Here is a 15,888-nt window from a genome sequence, read left to right as displayed (position 1 = left end):
AGTTTGACATCAAGGATCTATAAAAGGGATAAACCTCTGCACATAAGATGTTTATTTCCTATTAGATAAAATAACAAATAAATGTGATATGAGGAGATAAATTGCATGATCAAGATAAGCACATGACATAATGGGAATGTAGAGGAATGAAACTTACTCAAACAGAAAAAGGTCAGGGAAGGACTTCCAGTAGTTTGAAGGGTGAGGAAGGGTCGGTAGAGAGAGAAGCATGTGTAAAGGAACAAAGCTGTGGGTAAGTTGCTGGTATGCTATTATGACTGGAGGGACATTAATAGAATCCCAAGAGAAGAGGAAAGTAGAAAGGAAGACAGGAACCCTGATATGAAATATGAATTTTATCCTGAGGGCAGTGGAAAGCCATTGAAGGATTTTAAAAAGGGGATACATTTGATAAAGATCACTCTGACAAGCAGCAGGGAGAATGGGTGGGAAGAAGGGCGACCTCACACATTAAGGAGTAACTGACACAGCTATGATGGAATTAGAAACTTGCAGTCTCCACCCCTGCCCATGAAAATTATTTGTAAGCTGGAGAAAAGGTGATTTTCCTGTCTCTTTTAGAACCATGCAAACCAGTCTTGATAACTGAGTTATGTATTAGTCATATCTGATTATACTTCGTGCCATATCTTTCCTTCAGGTCAAATGTTAGTTCAAAGTTAAAATGTGTTATGGCTTCTGAATGTCCTTGTATCCAAATTCTAATAGTATTTATATGTTTACAAGAAGAAATATGTTTCCTTTAAAAAAATTACTTGTAACTAGAGACAAAAACCATCAATGTCTTAAGGAGAGAAATCCGATAAGAAGGTCATTATATACTTTGTGCATATTCAGGCAGATATTGTACATTGATTTGCATATAATTGCACATTTAAAAAGTACCTAGTGGCCATAGCATTCCAGCACAATTTGATATGAGTGAAAATGTGTTTTAGTCTGTAAGAAAGCCCAAGGCACTGTGCAAGACATCTTGTTCCTTGCTCTCTAAGTTAGAATTTATCATTTATAAATGGAAAAATAGATTCTACACACGGTCTGATATTTCGATCTCCAGTTTATTAAGACAATGTCTGACATAATGTGTTCTCTGCATTTTGCAGATGAGCAATTAAGATTCAGAGACATTAAGTAATTTGCTAAGGGTATCACAGTAAGGACATCTGGGTTAAGGATGATCGCACTCTGTATGTAGTCTATGTGCTTTTGTTTGTATCACTTTATTTGCAAACCGCTTTATATCTAACAAAATGCTTTCAACACATATTATGTGATCCATCTTATAGCTGTGCAAACTGAGCACAAGGGCTATAAAGCTTTTACATCCCTTACAGATATAAGGCTAAGACGTACTCAACACAGACTGAAACCCATCTTCATAATAGAGATTTTGCCTCCTTCCCCCATATCTTGTTCCTCTGGAATATATCCCATAGAAAATAAAGCTGGGAAATTACATGAAAGTGTGCTTAGAAAAAGGCAAGGACAGAGATCTCAAGCATTTTGACTTTTCTCCCTTTGGGATTCATTCTTGAGACTTGAACCCACACATAAAATCTTTCTTCTAGAAGTAGCTAATGAAAAGCCCTCTTACATTAAACTCTAGAGAAAAAATGAGGATTGAGACATCAAAGACAGATAGAAAAATTTAGCATTGGTTCTTGATATTTGTGTTTTATATAAAGAAATAGAATCCTGTGTATGTATGGGTGAGAATTCTATCACACACACACACATACACATGCACCAAGTATGTATGATGTTATTATTGCCAAAAATCCAAAAAGGTGAAAAGCACCAAGATTCCCATAAATACTATTAGTTAACTATTTATATACTGCAAACAAGCTGTGCAACACTAAGCAAAAGGAAGTCTTAATCTTCCAGGGTTTTTTTGCTAATGACAAAACAAATTTAATTATCTATTTGATGACTTTGACTAACTAAATTTTCCAGGGAGCATTAATGGGAAAATGCATGCTAAGTTAAAATTATAATTATAAAGCAACAACAACAAAAAAACCTGAAGCAACATTAAATGCATCCCCAGTAACTTTATCAATTTATAAAGAGTCTAAAACGTTAAGAATAAAATAGAGGTACATGGGTGTTAGTGCCTCTTCTGGCACTTATTAACTTATTACCTTAGGCTAGTCTCCTCATGCTCTTTATCTATTAAAAGTAGATGATAATCTCTTCCCATTTCTATCTCATGAGTTGTTTTAATATGTGGTATGATTTATGTAAAAAGTATTTTGAAAACTATGGAATGCCACGGTATGCTATGTTGTTATTATATCTATCATTTATTTATTTAGACTGAACTACTCTGCACAATGTGATCTTTTCAATGGATAAAAGTTTGATTAAAAAGAAGGATAGAAAATGGGAAGAATTTTCATCAAATTGAGGATGACCGTGAGTCAGGGTGTAGGGGCATTAATGCAATCAATGGCAGACAGACTCCATTTAAAAGAAAAGGAGAAACAATCTCTCGTTTCTGATATTTATAGATGGAGATATGTTTATGTCACACATGTAGTGTCCCTTGCTTTATGATTCCTTAATCTCAATTCTAAAGACCTTCAACTACTCCTTTGTGGTAACCTCCTGAAATATCATCATTACCCCAAACAACTTAGTTTCTGAGATCTTAATCTCCAAAAGTTTCTTCTTTTACCATACCTTCCCTTCATCCCTACTCACCTGTTTCTTAATGTCACCAAGGCCACCAGTCACTTGGCGCTTTCATTCCTAGTCAATCAGCTTCTTCCTGCTTCGCTATTAAGCAATGAACCCGTGGTCGACCTCCAAAATCACTCACCATTGTTCTCAATCCTTTCATTTGCTTTTCTTTCTGTTTTAATGATCCAGCAAACTCCTAATGTTGGATGAAAGCAGTTCTCTAGCTACAGGTGAACAACACTATACCTATATAGCTGCTGGACAACCCATATCATAAATTATATTGATCTAATAAGTAGTTCACTAAATGAGCCCAGGCTTTTGTTCAGTAGCTGGAGTTGATTGAACCGCATTTTCTAGACATGGCATAATAGTCTGGTATAACATTTGTCATATTATGATCCACACCAACATAGCACTTTTATATATTCCCCCTGTGCTACTACCAGAAGCTTCGTTTCCAGGGCAGCTCTCTTCATGTGCTTCCAAGAGCTGCTACAAGCCCTGTCTTCATGATCCTCTTCCAAAACTTCCCACTGCCCACTAATTTCCCCATCTTTGTCCTTTTGGCTTTGTACCTCTCCTTCTGCTTAATTCTGCTGATAAACCATTGAACAGCTTTCCTGCTTAGTAAGACAATGGGTTGACCCAACAAACAAAAGGTCAATATTTCACACTTGACTCAGACTGTAGACCCTCATAAGGATGGGAACTTCAGGCCTCCGCTTGCCTGGGAGAGATGATCGGACATATGTATTATGATTACTTCTTTGTACATCTGTCTTATCTAGTAAACAGTGAGGCACCTAAGACCAAAAATGTATTTGAAGGAGTTCCAGACATAGCAGGTAAAGAAATACCCTAAAATAGTGTCCTCCATGAACAACTTGCATTAGAGTCACCTGGGATTTTTTTTTAATTTTTTTTTTTAACGTTTATTTATTTTTGAGACAGAGAGAGACAGAGCATGGACGGGGGAAGGGCAGAGAGAGAGGGAGACACAGAATCGGAAGCAGGCTCCAGGCTCTGAGCCATCAGCCCAGAGCCCGACACGGGGCTCGAACTCACGGACTCACAGACCATGAGATCGTGACCTGAGCTGAAGTCGGACACTTAACCGACTGAGCCACCCAGGGGCAGAGTCACCTGGGATTTTTAAAAACATATCCTTTCCTGGATCTGACCCAGTACCCCTCATATTGCCAGGTGATTCTTTTGCACCATTTGAGAAGCTCTGCTTTAAAGAGACATGTAAACAGTAATGAAATTTAAACAGAAATTTAAGCGCCCTAGGGGCCACAAGGAGGCTGTAAAAAGTAAAATGATGTGTGGGCCCTGCGTTAGGCTAAAAAACTCCTACTCTACACTTCTGGAAAATTGTTATCCCCTCAACAAAGTGCATCCAGAGCTAACAAACTTTAAAATTTTTTGATGCCAGAAGCCTGGATTTTTATGTAAAATCTGCTGGTTTTTATACAATGGCAAATAACTCTCATTTTGCTAAAAAATGCTTTGAACTACAGAACGTGGGTCTATAATCAGTATGTAACTTTTACTTTTGAGCAGCCTGAACAAGTATACGTAGAAGACAATTTGAAAGCCAAAAAACTAGAAAACTAGTATTTGAGGGCCAGGTAAGGAAAGGGGAGACACAACTGAAATGGTCTACAGAGAAAGAGAAGAATGAAGAAGAGGTCAAGAGAAGAGAGGATTACAAATGAAGACTGCTCAGCAGTGTCACAAGGCATGGGGAGGCCAAGCGGAAGGAGACTAATGACAGACAATGGACAATTAGGAGGTCATTGGTGACTTTGGTGAAAGCACTTTCAGAGTGGTAGGGCAGAAACCAGATTGTAATTAGCTGAGAATGAGTGGGATTCAAAGAGGGAAAGGGAAAGGGAGAGAGAGGGAAGGGGGAAAAGGGAAAAGGAAAGGGAGAAAGGGTTAAGGTAAGAGGGGGAAGGGGAGAGGGAGAGGGAGAGATATCAAGTGTAGATTATTCTTTCTAGATATTTAATGATGAAGTTGAGGGAGATAACATAGTATATCAAGAGAGGAAGGTGATTCAAAGAAAGTTGCTTTGATAACATTTTTATTGAAATACACATACAGAAACATGCACAAATCCTAAGTGAATTGTCCCAAAGCACACACTTCTGTGGCCATCACCAAGGTTTAGAGAACATTAGAATATTACCAGCCACACAGAATCCCTCCCTCTGCCCTCTCAATCTTGTCTTTTTCTTCAGCACCAAAAGTAAGTGCTATCCTGACCTCTGACACCACAAGTTAGTGTGGCCTTTTGTGAACTTTATAGAAATGGAATCTTAGAGTATAACCTTAAGCATTCGCTTATTCATTAAAAAATAATGTTGATAAAATTCATCTTCGTTAATGCATATACCTAGTGTTCATTTATTTTCTTTGCTGTATAGTGTGGATAAATGACAATGTATTTGATATCCAGTTTTGGCAATTGGGAATAATGTTGCTATAAATACTTTGTATATGTTTTTATGTGCATATGCACGTTGGTTATATGTCCATGAGTAGAATTGCTCAAAGTAATAAATGCTATTCCATTGTTCAAAGCAGTTGTACTATTCATATTTATGTTTTACGTTGTCGCCATCAACACGAGAGCTATTGCTCTGTATCCTTATAGCAGTTAGTATTGTGTTTTTAATTTTAGCTATTTGGTGTTTGTGGTGGTATCCCACTATGACTTCAATTCACATTTCCTTGATAATTAATAAAGCTGGCCACTTTTCATATGTTCGATGACCATTTGGATATCCCTTTCTTTGTCGAAGTATCTAATCAAATTTGCCCATTTTTTCCTGTTGAGTGATCCCAATTTGCTTATTGTTGACCTGAAGGAGATCCTTTATATATTTCATACAGTAGCCTCTGTTTAGTTATATGTGTTCAAATATTTTTTTCCCACTGAGGCTATCACTTTCACTTTCTTTTTGGTGTTTTTCGATGACCAGAAGATCATGATTTTACATAGTCAAATTTATCAACTTTTTCCCTTTATGGTAGTGCCTTAAAATCCTGTTAGTAAGTCTTGATATCTAGTGGAGTATGGCCTTCCACCTGGCTTTTCTTTTGCAAATATGTCTTAACCATTCTTACCCATTGAACATCCATGTAAATTTTAGAACTAGGTTGTCAATTTACACACGCACATGCATGAGGCACAAACAAATAAAACCTGCTATTATTTTGATGAGAATTTCACAGAATTTATAGATCAATTTGAAAATTCACCTCTCTTTAATGCAGCTTTCCAATTTATAAACATAACACATTTCTCCATCTATTTAGGTCTCTTTTGCTTTCTCTCAGTGAAGTTTTATAGTTGTCTGTGTAGAGGTCTTTTAAATTTTTTGCTAGATTTACCCAGGAATTTACTGTATTTTGATGGTCGTATAAATTGTATGATTTTTCAAATGCTATTTTCTAATTATTTGTTAATGAAGAACTTCCTAATGTCACCTATTCTAATAATTTTATCTACGTATATTAAAAATTTCTACATAAGCAATCAAGTTGTTTCAGAATCAGAAGAATATTATTTCTTTGTTTCGAATCCTTATCTTAATAAGTCTTTTCTTGCTTCTTCAAGCTAAAACTTCCACACAATGTTGAAAAGAAGGATGATAATGGTCATTCTTTTTGTTTGTTTTTAATTTTTTTATGTTTAGTTATTTTTGAGAGACAGAGAGGCTGGAGGAGGAGTAGAGTGAGGGAGACAGAAGATCTGAAGCAGGCTCTGGATAGACAGCAGCGAGCCTGACTCGGGCTCCAACCCAGGAACCGTGAGATCATGACCTGAGCTGAAGTTGGACGTTCAACCCACTGAGCCACCCAGGTGCCCCAATAATGGTCATTCTTTTTTTAAAAATTTTTTTAACGTTTTATTTATTTTTGAGACAGAGAGAGACAGAGCATGAACGGGGGAAGGGCAGAGAGAAAGGGAGACACAGAATCTGAAGCAGGCTCCAGGCTCTGAGACGTCAGTCCAGAGCCCGACACGGGGCTCAAACTCACGGACCGCGAGATCGTGACCTGAGCTGAAGTCGGACGCCTAACCGACTGAGCCACCCAGGCGCCCCAATAATGGTCATTCTTAATGTTGGTTCTGATTTTGCAGGGAAAACGTTCAACATTTCATTATGCTTGGATTATTGATTTTTACTTTTCCCTTCTTCTCTTTTTTTAAAAAAATTTTAAATGTTTATTTATTCTTGAGAGAGACAGAGCATGAGCAGGGGAGGGGCAGAGAGAGAGGGAGACACAGAATCGGAGGCAGGCTTCAGGCTCCAAGCTGTCAGCACACAGCTCCACGCAGGGCTCGAACTCACAAGCTGTGAGATCATGACCTGAGCTGAAGTCTGACGCTCAACCGACTGAGCCACCCAGGTGTCCCTTCCCTTCTTTTCTTATAAATAAGTTTAAGGTTTAAGCTGCATCTGGTGTGTTTTGATATGAAATAATTCAAAAAATTTTTTTAATTTCCATTCTATTTTTCTCTTTTAACCCACTAATAATATTGAGGTGTTTAAAATTTCCAAATTATAGGGATTTTCTAGTGATCCTATTTATTTTTTAATTTCACTGTGATCAAAGAGCATATTGTTACAATCTTTGAAATATATTGAGGTTTACTTTATGGTTCAGCATATGGTTAATTTTTGTAAAATTTTTATGTACATTTGGAAAAGAAGAAGTGCTTCAGTTTTAGGATGCAATATCCTATATATATCATATTATGTCAACTTTGTTAATCATGTTATTTAAATATATATATACATAGAGCATTTGTGTGATTATTTTATGAGTTATAAAAAGAAGTATATTAAAATCTCCCTCTGTGATTATAAATATGTTTACTTCTTTTTGTAGTTCTCTTAATTTGGGACTCATATAACTTAAAGCCACATTATTAGCTATGTGTGAATTTAGAATTGTTATATATTTCCAAAGAATCAAATCTTTTGGTATCATAAAGGTTTATAAGGCATTATTATTTATACTATAAATATTCATTTATATTGTCCAAATAGTTTTTAGTCTGTCCTTTATTTCTTCTTGCATCTCCAAATATTCATCTTAATTTATTTTCCTTTTGCCTGAAGAATTGTCTTTAGATTGCATAAACTGGTGAAAAATTCTCTTAGGTTTTCTTCATCTGAAAAGGTTTTTATATCACCTTTATTTTTTTAAGGACATGTATACATTACGTATAGAATTTGATGCTAGAAATTATTGTCTTTGAGTACATTGGTATTGCTTTCTTTAGCTTTTTTTTTTCATGTTGAGAAATGGACTATCTGTCTGATTGTGGCTCCTTTTATAATTAATGCATCATTTTACATTTGGATGTTGTTAAGGTACGTGTCCTTGTATTTGGTTTTCAGAAATTGTTCTGTTGTGTGCCTAATTGGAATTCTCTTTGCCTTGATCAAGTTTGAATCAGTAGAATTCATGGTGCTTCTTGAATGTATTAGCTTGAATTCAGCTGCTGAATTAGCTTCTTTCCCTAGCTTTAGAAAATTTTCAGTCATTATCCTTGAAATAGCTTTTCCATGTGGAGATTCTGTTATATGCATGTAAGTCATTTTTGCTCTATGTCTATGCCTTTTATGTTTTGTGTGTGTGTGTGTGTTCTCCATCCTTTTGTCACTCTGTATTCCATTGTGGCTATGTTCCTTTTTGTTTTTTTAATGTTTGTTTATTTATTTTGAGACAGAGAGCGTGTGTGTGCAAGGGAGGGGCAGAGAGAGGAGAGAGAGAAAATCCTAAGCAAGCCCCATGCTGTCAGTGTGGAGCCCAATGTGGGGCTCAAACCCATGAACCATGAGATCATGACCTGAGCCAAAACCAAGAGTTGGTCGCTTAACAGACTGAGCCACCCAGGAGCCCCACATTGTGCCTATTTTCTTCTGTCCTATCTTCTAACTCACTAATTCCCTCCTCAGATACGTCTTTTCTGCTGTTATTCCTAACTCTTGAATCCTTAATTTTGATTACAGAATTTTTCAGTTTGAGAATTTCAGTTTGTTTCCTATTTATCCTTTTCAGTTCTATGTAAAATTCTCAAAGTTGTATTCATTTCCGTGATCATAGTAGGCATAATTAGCTTAAAGTCATTGTCCAATAATTTTATCATTAGAATGTCCTGTGGGGTTTTTTTCCTGTTATTTGGGGTTTTTTCTTTTATTTTATCATCAACTGTTTTGGTTTCTTCCCTTGCTTGGTTATTTTTAATTGAGTGCCAGTCATGCTAGAGATAATTTAAAGCCCAAACTTATTTTATCATCCACCAAAGCAGATTCACCTGTATTTCTAGTAGGTGGCCAGGAACATTAGCAAACTCAGATCATCTTAAAACAATCAGGGTATTAGATGGTTCAAAGCTGGATTTTGGTTCCTGTAAGAGCAGATTTATTTCTAGCTTAGCCTTACTCCTAGAATATTAATCTTTGGTTTTGGTTTTCAATCGAAAGCCTAGGTGATATTGCAATAATTCAAGAAAAAAATAATGGTAGTTTGGACAAGGGTGATAACAGTAGAATTCGTTAATAGTGGTCAGCTTCAATATATCTTTTGTAGATTGAGACAATAGGATTTTCTGGTGGTTTAGATAAGGGAAGAGATGAAAAATAACCCTAAGTCTCTGACATGAGCAATCAAGCATAATGTACTGAGATAAATAAGAATGACAAAAGGTTTTTGGTGGATAAATATAAAGAACTTTATTTCCACACAGACAGCACACAGTCTTTTCCACTGCAAGCTACCTCTGGAGCACAAGTCTAGAATACCATTCAAATGGTGGCTGCAGGATTGGCTGCAGTTGTAAAGTTTGAAAACTCACCCAGAAGTCATAATATTGTCTTTTCTGCTTAAAATTCCTGCTAATTCAATTGAGTTTGTTGACAAAGGGTAGAGACATGCCATTTTGTATACTTACTATGTACCAGGTCACAACTCTATAGAAGTTTACCATGCATTATTTCACTCTGAGTTGGCTTGTAGTATTCTCAGAATAATACACAATCACCCCATTTTAGGGGATGGATAAATGGCAAAGGCACAGAAAGGTGAAGTGACTTGTCCAAATATCAGTGGGAGAAGTAGATTTGCAGCTAGGTCCATGGGGCTCCAAAGGTCATGCACATTTTCAGTTCATTACACCAACTCTGATATTCTGTAAATCAAGGCTAATATTAGCTAAAGAGCCTTAAAAAAATGATGAGGAAGGAATATGGAAAATGGTTAATTCTGCATTCGTTGAAATCTAAGAGAGTTCTTTCCTGGGATAATTCTTTCGTATTTCTATTTGTATGGCTGCAACCATCTTGGAGATTGGTGATCTGAACCTAAACTAATGTGTTCCTGATGAATGGCAGAGCCCCAGGTCTCCATGACATCTCTCTCCTGTAATCACCTGATGGTCAAGTTTAGATTTGCCCTAGGACCACATACAGTTCTAGGCACAGAGATGGCACCAAGGGAATATTTGCAGATGGATATAAAAAACAAACAAGCAAACAAAAACGTAGTCTTCAGTGTGGCTTTGAAGGCCTACCCCCTCTCCAGCCTTCATCCATCTTCTTGACCTTCTCAACTACTCCACTCCAACCCCTCTCTTAGATGGAAAAAAAGTGTTTCATTTTGAACATGTTAAGTTTGAGGCTTTTATTACTTATCATGCAAATACACAAAGACAATAGCATGTCTTTATCATCTTATCTACTCCAGGGCATATCTATTCACAATCATCATGAGAGAATCATCGTTAGCTTGGATTTCCAAGTCTTCCTCTTGCTCTGATGATCACTAAAACTCAAATCATGACAGTACTGGCATGACCTGATGCATATATTTCTTTCTGAGAAGACCATTCACTCATATCTTCTCAGTGTAACTTCTGTCACATTAATTGTTTTTACTATGAATACCTTAGAAGGGGCAGAAATGGAGTTGACTCTTGAACCACCCAGGTTTAAACTACATGGGTCCACTTACACACGGATTTTTTCCCCATAAATGCAGTACAGTACTGTAAGTGTATTTTCTTCTCCTTATGATTTTCTTCATAACATTTTCTTTTCTCTAGCTTACTTTATTGTAAAAATACAGTATATAATACATAGAACATACAATATACATAATCGACTATTTATGTTATCAGTATGTCTTCTGGTCAACAGTAGGTGATTAGTAGTTAAGTTTTTGGAGACCTAAAAGTTATATGTGGATTTTTGACTGCACAGGAGTTAGCACACCTATCTTGGATTGTTCGAGTCAACTCTACATTCAAGACTGGGAATAGAAAGAGAAAGATTGTGACGTAGACTTTGGCCTATGGGTGCCCAAAACATACAATAGAAGGTGAAAGAGTGCCAAACTGGAGATCCAAGTGCTATCTAACATTAAGCCCTGGAAACGTACCTGGCCAAATGTACCATCTCACAGAGCATTAAAGGGTAATGAATGACTGCAAATCTGAATTGATGGAACTGTGAAGTCATTTGTATGTTTTTATTTTTACAGACACAAATCCACAGGGTCTTGTATAACATTTCCTCTTAGAGTAACCTTTAAAAAGGTTATATTATTCCATTGTGGAGAATTATCTGAGTAGACTTTTACCTGCCTTTAGGGACTGAGAGGAATATCTCGTCCAAGTTAAATCAGTAGTACAAGTGTATGAATTACATCTTGAGATACATTTCTCACCTGCAATTAGTTCAGACAACCAGAGGGTTCAAAATACACAATGTTTAGCCTTTTCCAAAGCATCTGGAATATTCCTAGCATGGTCAAGAAAAAATCCTGCTAAAGTTCCACACTGAGTACTGATTAACATTTAGAGGGTGTGTGCATGGCTCAGTGGGTTAAGTATTGGACTTTGGCTCAGGTCATGACCTCAAGGTTCATGAGTTCAAGCCCTGCATCGGGCTCCATGCTGACAGCTCCGAACGTGGAGCCTGCTTCAGATTCTGCGTCTCTCTCTCCTTCTCTGCCCCTCACCTGCTCACACTCTGTCTCTCTCTCTCTCACTCTCAAAAGTAAATAAACACAGAAAAAAACCGTTTAGGGTAACAATATCTTTCAGTATTTCAGTTCCTATAGACATCTTTAAGAAAATTAACTGTTTGAAAGACTAGAAGAATAGCACTCAATCTCTTCATTACTATTATGCTCCTTTTTCAAAAACTATGGAGCTGAGAGGACAACTGATACTTATAGGAGAACCTGATACAATGGAGTCTTAAAAAGGAATAATAGAAAAATATCATGACTTTGACCGACTTTATGAGATTTGCTTGTAAATTCATTCAAATTATAAAATAGTCATTTTAAATATTTCTTTGAGAAAGAGAGACAAAGGGAGAGAAAGAGAAAGAGCATAAGCAGGAGAGGGCAGAGACAGAGGAAAAGAGAGACACTTAAACAAGTTCCATGCTCAGTGTGGAGTCCCACACAGGGCTTCATTGCATGACCTTGAGATCATGACCTGAGCCAAAATCAACTGAGCCACCCAGGGACTTCAAAATAGCTGTTTTAAAATGTCCTGTTATGCCATATATTTTCCATATTTTAATGGGAATATTTGTAATTATATTGGATTAAAACGTTATGAATTCAATTATAATGCTATTTGTGACAACATATGACAAACCCACAGAGCTAAACTTTCTAGGGTTGCCTCTCCTCTGCTCACTTCTGACTACTCAGTAGAACTGAATTTAGTGTTCTTTGTATAGGGTCAAATATCATATTTTCTATTTTGCTGTCTTTTGCTTATTGTTTTTTTTTTTTTGCTTTAAAAAGTTTGAAGTTATATATTTATTGGATGACCGTTTAAGGTTTAACTTAAAAAATCATGGGGGGATTGGGTTTTCATGGGACTTGCAAACAAAAAAATAAACTTGACTACTGTTCAGATTTGATCAATGTTGGGAAAAATCTCAAAAACCATTGATATTTAATTGCTTGTAGGTGGATGAGTTAAGATTCTTAACTCAGCATTAATAGGCATTTATTTGTGACATAGAATAATCATAAATATTTAATATATTCTTAGAAAAAAAATCTCCTTCCACTTTACCACCGTCTTTAATTTAGGAAAGAGGGTAACAAAGGGTGGAATAGGGATGATAAATCTTTCCTAACCAAGTTCTATCTGTTTAAATTAAGAAATAAACTAAAACAATAAGTGAATTACTCCCTGAGAAATAAGTTCACTGGAGCAGAAAGCAGATAAACAAGTATTTGTACTTTTTACCACAATCTCCAATGTTATAGATATACAACTCATATTTAAAAGAGATACTACATTAGCAATTAGGTTTAGAAATCCTTCACTAGTATGATCAACTCCATACTAAAATTCTGTAAGGATTCTAATGAATGTGGTTTGAGTTATGATTTAATTAAACCTATTGCTATCAAATCTATTAATTGAAAATGTTAAGTCACTGTCGAACATCTCCGCTAGTTGTACACTTTAAAATTGTGCCCTTTCCTGTCAACAATACAGCGAATTTCCATGTTGAATAAAAAAGGGGGAAGAAATATTAACTTTGTTCTTTTTAAAGAAATCGTAAAGAAATTATAGTGAAATTAGAAAGATCATAATTATTCCTGTCCCAAAGATCATATTATAGGACATTTATAAAGTAGCTTTCAATTCCTTCTTTCATGATCTTCTCTATGCTAGTGAGAACATATTAGAACAAGAGACAATCTGACATAAGGCAATACAGGCAATAGAATGAAACAATGGCTTTTGTCAAGGACATCTGGAATGAAAGGGTAAAGAAGTTATATGAGATGAAATGAATTTTACCCATGCTGTAACATTCAATCTGAATCTTCTCTGGATGTTTTGATGAGAAAGAGTAAAAAGTATCGGATTATTTTACTACATAAATGTAATTTAAAGGAGAGAGGAAGGGCAACAGACTAACAATCATACTTCTATCATGTGCTGGAGATGTTGTATAATTTAACTCCCAGGCTTATTAAATGAACAATTTTCTCCCTGCGATACGCTTGGAACAATTATTTCCTCATTCCATTGGTCGAAAGCCAGAAGAAAATTTTGTTGCAGTAATTTGGGTTCATTTTTCTTAAAAGAATGCACACAAATTTGGGGGAAAACCAAGAAAAAGCAGTGTCGTACATATAAAGTATAAGAAGATAGCAGATTTCATGTCTATACATGGGTACCATACATGCATGTGCTCATTTACATGCATATACCCTGTGCTTGGTGCAGATATGGCACAGAACCCTCACCTGTTCACTGTAAGAATTTTCTGGGTAGCACAGAACTCATCCCTCCCTCCCAGAGGCACAAAATACGTAACTGTTACCCTGTAGGGCAAATTTTATATTGCGTTTTTACAGCTATTCAATTAACCAAAATGAACTTCTAAGATTTTTTTTAAATACCTCACTCAAAATAAGAAGTGAAGGAGAATCAAATAGAATAGAAGACTATCAATTATTTTCCTGTCAATAAAATAGCACAGCGCTTCCTAACAGAAATATAATGCAGACCACACGTCATTTTAACTTCTAGTAGTTACATTAACAAAACCCACAAACTAAAAACAAACAAGTGGACCATATTAATAATATATTTTATGTAACCCAACATAGCCAAAATATTTTCATTTCGACATATTGTCAATATAAAAATTATTGAGATATTTTTCCTCATTAAGTCTTCAAAATTCACCGTGGATATTATGCTTACAGGACCTCCACTTTGGACCTGCTCCATTTCAAATGCTCTGTAGTCACATGAAGTTGTATGAAGATGGTTGCTGATTCCCAGTCTCTTTCCTAAACTCCTAACACTTATCTCCAATTGCTACCATTCATTTCCAGCTCTACGTACTATACCATGTCTGACAGTAATATTTTTGTCCTCTTCTTCTAATTTCATGGCTTCACTACTTAGATTCTCTATTTTGGTGGATAGCTTCATTAGCCACACTCCTGTCATTGTTCAAATGAGAAATCTGAAGGATATTCTCTACGTTTCCCTCTTCCTCCATTCATCTTCCATTGTATAAGGTCAAAAACAGCCTGAGTTTGCACTCTTGTTTCGCCAATGTCTCAACATCATTCAAAGCCTGAAATAGCATGTGCCTGGATTATTAAGGACTTCCTAAGTTGTCTCTCTACCATCCATCAATCCCCACTACTTCAATCCACCCTCTACACTGAAGGGAAACTGGTCTCTCGAGCACATATGCCTTTAATTAACTTTTCAAAAAATTAAAATTGAATTACATTGCTCTTTTAAATAAAGATATAGAGATTCTTTTGGCTATATTTTTATTAAAAAACACTTGTTGCATTTTCTGTATGTACTAATTATTAGAAATACAGCAGCAAACCAGACAAATTATCTTTCTGTTTGCAAAGAGCTCAAGTGTCGTGACCATGAGAGATACCCACCGGGACAAAAGGGAAGTTTCTAAAAATATGACCCCATGCCGCATGGCCAGTTTTCCCTGAGCTAGTAAATATGTAACTAGGAGAACTACAAGCCCCTCCCCCTCCAAATCGTTAGTGATTCAACATTTTAAAATATAGTTTCATCAGAATTATTGGAAGGCTATTCAAACTTTATTTTTTCTTAGGTAACTAATGAGCGCACTAGTTTATCACTACAAAAGCTGAGATTTTATATAAACCTTTAAAGGGAAGAGGAATGGTTCTAACTTACAAGAGTGTTATATACCATTTTCTGATTATATTTTGCCTTTGAATTATAATAGTATCGATCTGTGATCTCTTTTACTTCCCTTGTTTCAATTCCCTCCTTTCTGCCTAATTCTGATCCTTATTCATTGAACTGTTTCTTGCCTGTTTTCATTCCTATGGATATCTACTAAAAATTACTTTTGGGTAATGAGAAATAAGGCACCCTTGAAGGGACATATTCCACTCTATAAAAGCCGTACTATAAAGTTGGGTATCATTAAGACACTGAGTTATAGACCTTTGAGTTCCTACCTTGGATCCTTTGGTTCTGGCTAGAGCACAAGGAAATTAGAGCATGAAGGATTGTGCAGAAAGTTTGATGGGCCAGGCACGAAAATGGCAAACTTCGTTTCTGCCAAACACTTCATTGGCCAGAAC

Source organism: Panthera pardus, unplaced genomic scaffold (assembly GCF_024362965.1).
Source record: "Panthera pardus isolate Hobbes unplaced genomic scaffold, ASM2436296v1 HiC_scaffold_7, whole genome shotgun sequence".
Classification (NCBI taxonomy): Eukaryota; Metazoa; Chordata; class Mammalia; order Carnivora; family Felidae; genus Panthera; species Panthera pardus.
The sequence above is the reverse complement of the archived record's forward strand: the minus strand, read 5'-3'. Positions refer to the sequence as shown.